At 35.8% G+C, this 13,126-nt stretch overlaps 1 non-coding gene across 1 annotated transcript; it reads left to right on the top strand.

The window, feature by feature from the left end:
• The first annotated feature begins 7,666 nt into the window (after positions 1–7,666).
• Positions 7,667–7,773, top strand: LOC127109816 (small nucleolar RNA R71). The gene has a single exon (XR_007797066.1). It is a non-coding gene; the product is annotated as a small nucleolar RNA R71 (small nucleolar RNA).
• Positions 7,774–13,126: the final 5,353 nt, after the last annotated feature.

The following is a 13,126-nucleotide window of genomic DNA, read 5'->3' as shown; positions in this document are numbered from 1 at the left end:
CAAACTCTCGCTCTGTTGAATTAGACTATGACTTCATATTTTAACGTACGTTCTCACTATTTCGTCAAATCTAAAATCACTTTTGAAAATAATAGAATCTATAGAAACTCTTTTTGAGAAAATACTAACCGTTTAAACGCCCTCGTCTCAAACTCTCGCTCTGTTGATTTAGACTATATGATTAAACTTAAATGCTTAACTCTCGTCCTCACATTTAACTTTTAAAAATAATTTTTGAAAATGATTAGAATTTAATTAACCTTAAAAATTTCTTTCGCCCTGATTTAAAGTTAATGTTCAATTTACACTATCCAGTTAAAAACTCAAACCGTCGTTCTATTGATTTTAACTTCTGTATGTCTTTTACTCTCGTACAAAAACCTTGGTATTAATTTTGTAAATTGAGACCAGAAAAAGAGTGACTATATCTTGAAATAAATTTAAACCAACTCCATTTTGATTCCTTTATTCCGGTTACTTTACATACCGATATCTAAATTAATTAGCCAGACATGCTAAACATGCATAAACAATAATCATGCTTAAATACGGCCATATCAAACAAACAATATATATAAACAGCAGAACAAAGCATATGTAAATCAAAACAATAAATCAATTAATTAATGAACCTGGAAAGATACTAGAAATCTGGATTTTATCTCCTAACTTCGATGCTCGAACACTCCATCACAAGCCGGTTGGATTTGTTCTTCACAATTCTCAATCAGATAGGAAAGTAAAAACAAGGAAATAAAATACTATGATCTGACGTAAGGTTAGATCCAGTAAAAATTACACAATAGTTTCCAGTGTAGAAACTATCGTGAGAAACTAAATTGAATGCTTCGGAAATTAAACTAGAAAAGAAAAGAAAATAAAATGCTTGAAAATTTAGAGTGCTGGAAAATATTGCACGGAGAAGAGAGAGAGCCCATTTGCTTTTGTGAGGTCTATTTATATTCACCCTTCAAAATAACCGTTTCCTCAAAAGTATCTTCCGTAGGGTTCCAAAGCGTCAACGAGTGCAGGAGGAAATTTAGGGGAAAACTGTCCACTCTGTTACGCACGTCAAGCCTAAAATATAGGGTGAAATGTGTGACGTCCGTCACACTATGTGTTACGGTCGTAACACAAGGTTTTGGGGCGTGACGCTCGGCACGTGAGTGTGGCGGTCGTGACAACCATTTCCTTTGTTCCAAACGTGGGCTGGGCTTTGGTGCTTCAGCTTGCTGCTTTTCCTAGAAAATCTTCTTTTTGCACCCCTTTTCTTTCTTTTTCACACGTGCTTTAAATAATGATATCTGAAATAAATAATAAGAAAATACCGAGTAATATCGAATAATATAAAGTAAATTGAATCAAATAACGATATAATTTAATTAAATCAAGTCTAAAAATGTGATATAGTTTCATGTTATCACTTATTTTAGAATGAACGACAAGTACTTGAATGACTGAGTAAAACAACTCATATCCAAGCATTTGAGAAGAGGAGTTGAAAGCTCAAAACCATCTCCTTTTTCGTATAGTTTGTTAAGAAAATGATTTGATTAAATTGTATGTTTGTGAAAAAAAGACAATCGTTTGACTGACCGAGTAAGAAAACTCGTATTCAAACAATTGGGGAGAGAAGTTGAAGGTTCAAAATCACCTCCATTTTTATTTTATTAAGTGTTTTGATTTAATCGGAGTTTGGAGGTTTGCAGAAGAACGACAATTATTTGACTAACCAAGTAAGAGAACTTGTATTCAAATAGTCGAGGAGAAAAATTGAAGACTCAAAGTCATCTCTCTTTTCACTTCTTATTATAAAAGGATTTGATTTATTTGTGCTTAAGTGGATAGAAATGACGACCATTTGACTAACCGAGTAAGAAAACTCGTATTCAAATAATCGAGAAGAGGAGTTGAAAACTCAAAACCATCCTCCTTTTCATTTTCAAATGAAGTGTTGTTTAAATGTGATTAAGTATTTTAATTTAATTTTTATAAAGAATATTCGATGTCGGATCGAGGTTTTAAAATTTGCATTTTTTGTGAATGAATTGAATTTGTTTAGTGAATAATCCATCTAATCGATTAATTAAAACCGAATAGGTCTCACTGTAAGAAAGCCCAAGAGTAAGCCATGTCAGGTTGATGGCGATGGTTTTACAAGCGATCGACTTACAGAGGTGTTTTGAAAATGGGCTCGACTTTGAATCGAGAAATATGTGATTTATTTTTGAAATCGGTTTGAAAGATTTTTACATTGGTGAAATTGAGATAGCCCATCATGATTGTAGCACACCATACATATGAACTCAATAATTTGTACAAATAAATAAATAAACCAAAATGGTGGCACACACAATTTTTCATAAAAAAAATGAGTAATTACTTACATTTAACTAACAACCGGTGATAATGATATTAAACTTAATTAATTAATTAAATAGTAAATAATTCTATTATTAGATAATTATGATAGTAATATTTTAGTAAAACAAATAAAACTCATGCTTGAATCAAATAAGTTTAAATTAAAACTAGGCTAACACAAAAAAAAGAAAATAAATGGGCCCTGAAAGTCTCTTAAGCCCACTAGGGCGTATGACACCAGGAAAAGGAAACGGGTTCTTTAAGCAAACAAAGCCCAGGTGGGGCGCACATTAATGGGTGATTGATGGGCCAAAACCGAAAGGCCCGAAAACAACTCCACCTTGGTAAGCTTAAAACGAAAAATAGGAAAAAGAAGCGTTACTTTTCAAAAGCCTTTCTCTCTCTTCAATTTCCAACCCTTAAAAGCGCTCTGCAACAGAGCGTCTCTCTCTCTGACCTCTTCGTCGGAGAAGAGAGCGGCGGGCGGCCGTCTGCGACGGCGCCGCCCCAAACTCGCGGTGGTCCAACCACACGAAACCCCACCTTACCCAAAACGAACCTTCTGAGTTCGAATCCGGGCTCAGATTTCCCAAAAAAACAACCCCACTCGTCCAAATCGGAAATTCCAAACGCAACCCTAACACTTCAACCAAACCAACAACAACAAGGGTTTGAAGCAAACAAGAACAAGGACTTGGCATGCATTAAAGATCCAGTTATGAAGGCGATGCGAGAAGAAGGAAATGAGAGGAAAGGAAACCAACATGGAGCTAAGTCCGACGGTTGCGCTCTCAACGAAATCAGGTAGACAAACTCTCTTTTGCAATTTCCTTCCTCTATTTTCGTTTTTGATGATGGTGTCGATTGCAAAGTGTATTTTTTCTTTTTATGATTTGCTGTTTTTTTCGAATATTATGTTTGATGTTCTTAACGAAAATTGTTTTGGATTAATCTCTGGGATTTCAAGAATGTCTTCTCTGTTTAGTTTTTAGGTTTGAAAAAATCTTTGTCCTCTCGCCTCTCTCCCCTTTTGCTGTTAACTTATGTTTCCTTAATAATGAATTTCCTAAGTCTTAAAAAAACTCTCTTCTGTTACGCCTTTTTTTCTCCAGATTATGTGGAATCCGTTTTTGCAAATTAGTTACTGTTTTAAGCCATTTTCGAAATGTTTTTTTGAGTATTCATGTTGGTCTTCTGGATAAAGTGTTAAACTGATTAACTTATTAGTTATTTTCCAGTTCTTTAAGCGTTTCTGGAAAGGGCTTTTTCATTTAAGCTATTTTTCTCTCTGCAGGTTACAGCGTGAAGTGACTTGATTGGATGGAAGGTTGGTTGCGTAAAGCTTTAGGAAAGCGAGTTTTGAGGCGTGCCAATTCCAAGGAGGGTTCAACGGTCTACTGGTTTTGGTTTTTTGGGCAATGGTTCTTGGGAATTCGTTCCTATCAGTTGAAATTGCAACAACTTCTTATTAAATTAAGATGTAATTAATTAGGTTTTTAGGTTAAATGCATATTTTGGACTATTTGTAACCTATTGGATTAAATTTTAACTATGTAATTACCTTTTAAGCATTCAAAACTTATCTCAATATTTTTATTTATGCTAACCAATTAAAACATTTTGAACTTTGTCCTTTTATTTCAATTGGAAACCTACTTGGACCACCATGAGCATCCAACCAAAAATTGCCTCTAGCATGTTATTATTTAACAAAATACAACTGTGACCAAAAATTTAAAATGAAACATGTCAATGCAATTTTAACTTTAAAAACAACACACTTTCAACTTAGGCACAAAGAAACCAAATGGGGTGACTTGATTTAAAACAGCATAATTCTAACTTCAACACATGAATCTAAATGTGGTGCTTTAATTTAAAAACAACACAATTCTAACTTCAACACATAAATCTAAATATGGTGCTTTAATTTAAAAACAAACACAATTCTAACTTCAACACATGAATCTAAATATGGTGCTTTAATTTAAAACCAACACATATATGCCTAAAAAAATGCAAATTTAATTTAGGAACCTATGAAGGACTTAGAACTTGGCATAAATATTTGGGGTGTGTAAATGGACTAATAAATAGTGATCATAGAAATAATAACATGGCTCTTAATACTTACTAATAAGAAAATAGATTTTGGATTAGTAATGTAAAAAGATCCAAACCACATTTTAGATTATAAACACGCTTATGCAAATGGGCCTTTGAAATAAAGAGATCTCATGGGTAAACCACAATGGCCGGACAAAATTGGGGTATGACAAGCTCCTACAGCAAAATCGCTAGCATCACACATTATTTCAAAAGGTTGAGTCCAATCCGGAGTTTGTAAAATGGGTGTTGAAATTAGAGCTTGTTTTAAATGATTAAAGGCTTCTGTACATTTTTCATTGAAAATGAATTCAACGTCTTTCATCAGAAGGCCGGTCAGGGGTTTGTTATTTTAGAGAAATCTTTGATAAAGCGTCGGTAAAAACCGGCGTGTTCAAGAAAACTTCGGACTTCTCTAACAGTCTTAGGAGGGTTAAGGTTTTCTATCACTTCAATCTTTTCTTTGTCGACCTCAATGCCTCTTTCAGATATTGTATGTCCTAACACTATGCCTTCTTTAACCATAAAGTGGCACTTCTCCTAGTTTAATACATGGTTAACTTTTACGCATCTTTCTAGGATTTTCTCAAGATTAATGAGGAAATTCTCAAAGTCAAACCCACATACCGAGAAATCATCCATGAACACTTCCATAACTCTGTCGAGATAATCTGTGAAGATTGACATCATACAACGTTGGAAAGTAGTTGGCGCATTGGAGAGTCCAAACGGCATTCGTCTGTAAGCAAATGTTCCGTAAGGAAAGGTGAAGGCTGTTTTCTCTTTATCCTTGGGGTGTATGGGTATTTGGAAAAATCAAGAATATCCATCCATATAACAAAAGTAAGAGTGTCTGGCAAGATGCTCAAGCATTTGATCTATGAATGGAAGGGGGAAATGGTCTTTCCTAGTTGCCTTATTGAGTTTCCTATAGTCTATGCACATACACCATCCACCTTCTACACGTTTAGCCACATGCTCGCCCTTTTCGTTCTGCACGACTGTGATGCCTCCTTTTTTGGGTACCACATGTACATGACTTACCCATTTACTATCGGAGATCTGATAGATTATACCAGCTTCTAGCAGTTTAAGGACTTCCTTCTTTACCACCTCACTCATTATAGGGTTGATTCTTCTCTGATGTTCTCTGGAAGGTTTTGAGTCCTCCTCTAGCGAGATCCCGTGCATACACACATATGGGCTTATACCTTTTAAAGCAGAGATGTTGTATCCTAAGGCAGAGGGGTATCTTCGTAAAACATTCAAGAGTTGGTTTGTCTCATCTTGGTTTAAGGTGGCACTAACTATGACTGGGCGGTTCATTTCTTTATCCAAAAACTCGTATCTTAGGTTCTTGGGCAATTCCTTAAGTTCTTGAGCTGGTTTTTGAAAGTTTGGTGAAAGGTCTGGAGTAAGGGCCAACCATTCGTTAGTGTGAGGTTCCGTTTCCTTTAGCTCGTCATCCTTTTCATTCGGGTTTGAAAATGGTTCGATCATAGGTTCTTCTTGATCAAATTCCCTTATGCATTCATCTATGATATCAATTGTGTAACATGCGTCTCCTATGATTGGTGCCATTAGGAACTTTGAAAGAATAAAATCTATCTTTTCATCTCCTACTTCGAAAGTTAATTTTCCTCTTTTAACATCTATTATAGCTCTAGCTGTTGATAAAAATGGTCTACCTAAAAGGATAGGGATATCATCGTATTCCTTGATATCCATGACCACAAAGTCTGTCGGGATATAAAGTTGACCGATCCTAACGGGGATGTCTTCTAATATGCCTACAGGATACTTAACAGATCTATCGGCTAATTGGAGGGACATCTTAGTTGGTTGTAATTCTCCTAAGTTTAACCTTTTACACACAGCTAAGGGCATTAAACTCACACTAGCGCCTAAGTCTAGGAAAGCTTTGTCGATCTAATGACTCCATAGAATGCAAGGTATAGAAAAACTCCCAGGGTCTTTCTCCTTCTTAGCAAGTTTATTCTCGGAAATAAAGTTGCATTCCAAGGGTTTGGGATCGTCAAGCCTATGCTTGTTGGTTAAGATGTCTTTGAGAAATTTGGCGTAAGATGGAATTTGGGTGATGGCTTCGGTGAAAGGAATCTCTACATGAAGCTTCTCTATTACTTTTATAAACTTTTGGTATTGGTTATCGATTTTGGTTTGTTTAAGTCTTTGCGGATATGGGATTGGTGGTTTGTACGGGGGTGGTGGTTTGTAAGTTTTATCCTTGGCTTCTCCTTCTTGGTCGGTTTGTTTTTCGGGTTTCACTGGTTCCCCTCCTTGGTTGGTAGGTATATTTTCTTTAGAAGCTTTGGACTCGCTCATTGCTAGGTTATAAGGCCCTTCGTAAGCGGTCCCACTTCGTAATGTGATAGCGTTAGCTTGCCCTCGAGGGTTGGGTTGAGGTTGTCCAGGGAATTGTCCTCCAGGTGTAGTTTGTGGGGCTTGGTTTTGTGCTACCTGTGAGATCTGGGTTTCAAGCATCTTATTGTGAGTAATTATCTGATCAACCTTAGTCCCTAATTGCGTTATCAGTTTGTTTACGTGAATGTTCTGGTTTAGGAATTCTTTATTTTGCTGAGTCTGGCCTGATATAAAGTTCTCCATGATATTCTCAAGGTTAGGCTTCTGGGGCACAACTTGCATAGGTTGATTTGGTTTTTGGGCTTGAAAACCTTGTGGTCTTTGAGGTGCAAAATTTTGGATAGGGTTCTGGTTTTTATAGGAAAAATTCGGGTGATTCTTCCATCCAGGGTTGTAAGTGTTTGAAAATGGGTTACCTTGGGCGTAATTCACTTGGTCGGTGTTCAGGTCATTCAAAAGGTTACATTCCGCCGATTCGTGTCCTTTAGATCCACAAAGTTCACACTCTATGTGGACTACTGCTGCGGTGTTAGAGTTTGTAGAAATATGTTCGACCTTAAGGGCTAAAGCGTCCATTTTTGCTTGCATCATGTCCATAGAACTTATCTCATGTATTCCACCTTGGGTCTCCTTTTTTTCTACTGATGCTCGTTCAGTTCCCCATTGGTAATGGTTTTGGGCCATATCCTCAATTAGGTCACAAGCTTCAGGGTAAGGTTTGTTCATCAACGCGTCACCAGCGGCAGCGTCGATGCTCATCTTTGTGTTATAATGGAGTCCATTGTAGAAGGTATGAACGATCAACCATTGTTCTAGGCCATGGTGTGGGCAGACTCTTAACAGCTCCTTGTATCTCTCCCAAGCTTCAAAAAGTGATTCTCCTTGGTTTTGAGTAAATCTAGTTATTTGGTTTCGAAGAACAACAGTCTTACTAGGGGGAAAATATCTAGCAAGGAATACTCTCATACGGTCTTCCCAGGTAGTTTTTGAGTTAGCTGGAAGTGAATCTAACCACTAACATGCTCAATCTCTGAGGGAGAAAGGAAATAATCTTAAACGAATCGCATCAGGTGAAGCACCATTGGATTTAAATGTGTCAGCCAATTGGATAAATACTTTTAAATGTTGATTTGGGTTCTTAGTAGCGAGACCTGCAAATTGGTTCTGTTGCACTAATTGCAGTAAAGATGGTTTTAGTTCGAAATTATTGGTAGGAATAAGGGGGTTTACTATACTAGAACTAGGTTCCTCGTCATAGGGTTGGGCAAATTCCTTAAGAGGTCTCCGGTCGCGATTCACGGCCATAGCTTTCTTAATTCGGATGAGTAAGAGGCGTGTACGAGTGTAACATTCGGGTTCCGCTAAAGGATCTACTAAATTTCCGGTACTACGGGTTCTTCGCATTTACCGGCTAATAGTGCCTTAGTCTAGACGGTGTAACAACAAGGTACGAAATTTGACGAAGTTGGTCCCTGACAACGGCGCCAAAAACTTGATCGCTATATTCGCAAGTGCACGAATCGCGTCAGAGTAATATAAAAGATTATTGATCCCACAGAGACCAAATCGTCAATCTATCGATTACTATTGTTACGATGTTTATCTAAGGCGGTACAAATGAGATATTGATGTCGTAAAATAACAGTAAATAAAGAAAATGATAAATACAATGCAAATAAAGATAGGCTTGAATGTATTTCACGTCAGTTAAACGATGCTTCGATTGTCTAAATAGAACTACTTATGGGGAAATATTTTCTACTCTTGAAAAGAATCCATTTAACAGGAATTATCGCTTTCGCGTATTCAGAACCGAGTTTACCCTTAAATTAAGGCCTTTTATTGTCACTTATAAAAGGTGCGCAGAACGCTAAAGTAGTTAACCTATTTTTAAGAAATAAGACTCGTAAGCTTAGTTAAAAAGTGATTTTGATTCGGAAAGTTTACCCAAGGAGTTTCCTGATTTTAAATCTATCAACGCGTCCGAAAACAGTTTCAAAAATCGTTTTTTCCTTAAAGTGATAAAAATTCCTAGTTAACTAAGTCAGGGTGCTTTCGCACTCCTTGAGTAGTTAAAATTAACCAAGTTTGTTTCAGAAAACTCGAATTAAAAATCAAAACAGCCCCTAAAGCATTTCTACGGATGCAATATGTGAAACATCTCTTTTACCGTGATCCTTACATTCTAACCTTTGAAAGATTTGACCAGACATGGTAATACAAACAAATACAACGATATTGAACATGATGAAAAAAAGTTTAGAATGTAAGGTGTGAAGAACAAGTAAAGCGTGTAAAACAATTAAAACGAGCAATAAAGATAATGGCGAGAAAATTAAATAAAGTAAAGACAATGGCAGGAAATTAAATAAAGTAAAGCATGACAGGGAATTAAATAAAGTAAGTCATGGCAAGTAAAATAAAAAGGCGATTAAATTAGAACCTGCTCCAAATGGAGGCTTTAAATCTGGTACAAGGAAGTAAATGAACCTTTGACTTTGAAAATAAAGATGACGGCAAAATCAAAGTGCTCCAACTCAATTACACTAAGCTGCAATAACCCCTCGATGTGACGGATTACCGCTTTTACATATGATATTATATTCTTAGTGTTATAAACTAAGTTGGATGATTTGGAAGTGAACTAGAACGATCTATTTATAGAGGAACTCAACAGCATGCAAAGACCAGGATGCCATTCAACTGCTCTTTAGTGGGAATGTGGAATTCAAAGGTGGCGCCCGCCACCCCTCCATGGCGCCCACCATGTGAGTAAATGGGGAAGTTTATGGAATAATGGAAGTTTCCTCCTGGTTGAGGACTGATGTGTCATGGCTTCTCATATAGCGGCCACTATGCAGAACGCCACGAGTACAATATTTGCCGAAAACCCTAATTTTTTGGTCTTTTTGCTTCGTTTCTTCTACAAAGGTCCTGAAAGAGCTAAATACCTGAAAACAACACAAAAGAAAGCATATCACAAGCAAAATGATAATAAAGACCTAATAAACACGTGCAATTCGAGTCAAATACGCGGTGTGGTTCAGTGTTATCACTTAACTCATCTCTGATTGGTAGCCGTCGTGTTTCGTCCATCAACCCCCCTCCTAACAACCTCATAAAACTCTCAACAACAACAACAACTGCACCATTTCCGCCACCGCTCAAACACACACGGGTCCGTGTTTCATCATCAATTTTTTTTGTTCACATCCATTGCTCGCGGTTCAGACTACTGATACGGGTACCCCTTCTTCCGTTTGATCATAATTCACTTGAGATGGATTATTGAGGATAGCTCTTTTATCTTTTTTAAGTTGGTTTGATTTGTGGGAGGTTTTGTTATCTATCGTATTTTATTGTGGGCGTGAGAAACATGAACATGAGTGTATTGGTTTTTGTTTTCTACTTTCTACAACCATCTTTGTGTGATGAGGAAATTTGATTTTTATTGATTTTTACTTCCACCGCTATGTGTCGATGTGGTAGTAGAGATTTTTAAAATTTGAAAAATGCATAACTCTCCTCTCCGTGATCCATTCATTCGCCCCACTCTCTTATATATAATATATATATATAATATATATATATATATATATATATATATATTATATATATATATATATAATATATATTATATATATATATATATATATATATAATATATATATATAATATATATATCTATATATATATATATATATATATATATAATATATATATATATATATATTATTTCTTTATTATGTTTATTATAGTTATTATTGTTATTATGTATTATTATTTATTGTTTATTATTATGGATTTGGTTTTTGTATGGGTCATGGGCTCACACTTTGATTTTTTTTATTGATTTGCAAACCCCATATTATTTGCACTACCCTTATTCTTTTTTTATTAAATTAATTATTTTTATTAATTAAATTGTTTAAAGTTTAAATTGATTAGTTTGTTAATGGTTAAATAGGAAAATTTGATTTATTTGTCTCATCGTTTTTTCACAAATGCCTTATAATTTTGGAGTTAAAAACTCAATTTAACTTCAGAAATTACTTAAGCGCATAAAGTTTTATTGACCGGCCTTAGATAGGGTTATTCCTACATGAATTGCTTTACGATTACTTAACATAACTCTAAATTCTTTTAGTTTAATTTACGTTTCTTTTTGTCACTTAAATCATCAGTTTTTCACAGATGCATTACAGTTTCGGAGTTACAAATTCAATTTAACTTCATAAATTATTTAAAACGCATAAAATTTTGTTAACCGGCCTCAAATAGGGTGATTCCTACATGAAACATTTTACGATTGCTTAACATAGCTCTAAATTCTTTTAGTTTAATTTTCGTTTCTTTTTGTCGCTTAAATCATCGGTTTTTAACATATGTAATGCAATTTTGGTGTTAGAAATTGAATTTAACTTCAGAAATTACTTAAACGCATAAAGTTTTGTTGGCCGATCTCAGATAGGATGTCCTACATGAATCGCTTTATGATTTCTTAACATAGTGCTAAATTATGTAGTTTAAATTTCTGATTTTATTTTAAGTCATTTGGATTTCTATTGGGCCTTCTTACAATGAGACATTTTATTTACAGTTGTTTATTGAGCTTGTATTGTTAATTATTGTACCACCTCCCAATTCGACAAGTTATACCTCCATTCCCGTATTGTGTAATATGTTTACCGCTTTCATTTATTTTTATTATGTCAGTTGATTGTTAATTCAAAGATTAAAATCAACCATTTTCAAAAAAAGAACAAAAAACAAACACTCGATCCAACATCGAGTCTTTTTTCCTAAATTAAATCCAAATTGATTATAAAGTTGAGCATCCTCCGCCACACCCTAACTCTTTTCATAAATCAACTTTAGACATTTGATCCAACGTAAAATCGTCCCCCTGTTTTTTAAAGCTTTTCATAATAAAAATGGAAGAATCTGATTAGGTTTAGACTTTCTTTTTTCCGAATGTTAGGATTCTGATGTATAGCTCCATGTTCGAACATTCGAATTCCATATTAAAATACAATAATTATCTAAATTAAGTCATTTATCTTATAGAAGAAAAATATTGATTGGGTATCGATATTCTCTTTCCCGATTATTTGGGCACTACAGTAAAGTTCCCTGTGTGAATAATCGTATTTCGTTAATGAACTTTGACCTAATTCACCACACATTTGCATAAATAAACTTTTCGGGCATTTGAACACTGCAGTAGATCCCTCTGTTTGGATGTTTGTCTCCACTTAAAAGCAACTCAATCAATCAAACTTGTTTTTCTCGCCCTTGCCCGATCCTGAAAACATTTTTAGAAACGAGTGCTTTATTCATATATGACGTAAAACAAAGAAAGACTTTAGCCTCAAAGAGCGAACAACAAGTAAAGGTTTAATCACTTGATATATCTAAAGGGATCACTCCTTAAAAGCAATAAACCTAATAGTTCTCTTTTAGCAGAAATACGTAGCCTTGAGTTCTCCATGACTGTCGCAACCTGAAAAATACAGTGTGCGAAAAAAACAACCGGCGAAAGAGAATGACAGAAGAGTCGCCACCGTGCGTTATTCATCCCAAAGGAGGGAAAGGAAACGCTCGAAGTAAACCTGAAAAAGGAAAGGACAAGACAGGGTCTCGCAACCAAATCTTGGGTTCGGGAGTCGGTTATGCGAAGGGAAGGTATTAGCACCCCTACGCATCCATAGTACTCTACGGGATCCACTTTTGTAGTTTTTGTCTAAAGGGTGTGGGTTTACCTAACGTGTTTATTTACTAAAAAGGTTAAGAGAAATGACTCGCGCGGATGTCGCATCCACTGCATACGTATCTCATCTGAATATGAGAATCAGAGTCTTCGTAGCTCGGCTGACCTATGAGTTGGGGGGATGTGTGCTCTCTAAGACATCGCGTCTTATGCCTACGTATCTCATCTGGAATGAGAATCAGAGCAAGCCGTAGTTCGGCTAACTACGGGGTTATGGATTGGGTTTTGGACGAACGACGTCACTACGCAATCTACCGGATGCTCGACCTTTGGAGACTTACTCGCCTGTAGTAGAAGGAGTAAACGTGTTGCTTTGGGTTTTAGGGTTTGGGATGCTCGAGGGCAAAAAGGCAGTCCTTGACGAAGGAACCGCGCTACCTGCAGGGATATGAATACAAAACACAAAACATGTATCTCAAAGTAAAATGCCACCAAGGGGCTCAAACATTGCCTTCTATCGAGGTCTTCCAGCTAAGAAAGTGATAAAGTATGAGAAAGGGAAAA

Source organism: Lathyrus oleraceus, chromosome 7, assembly GCF_024323335.1.
Source record: "Lathyrus oleraceus cultivar Zhongwan6 chromosome 7, CAAS_Psat_ZW6_1.0, whole genome shotgun sequence".
Taxonomy (NCBI): domain Eukaryota; kingdom Viridiplantae; phylum Streptophyta; class Magnoliopsida; order Fabales; family Fabaceae; genus Lathyrus; species Lathyrus oleraceus.
This window is presented reverse-complemented; position numbering and strand designations above follow the sequence as displayed.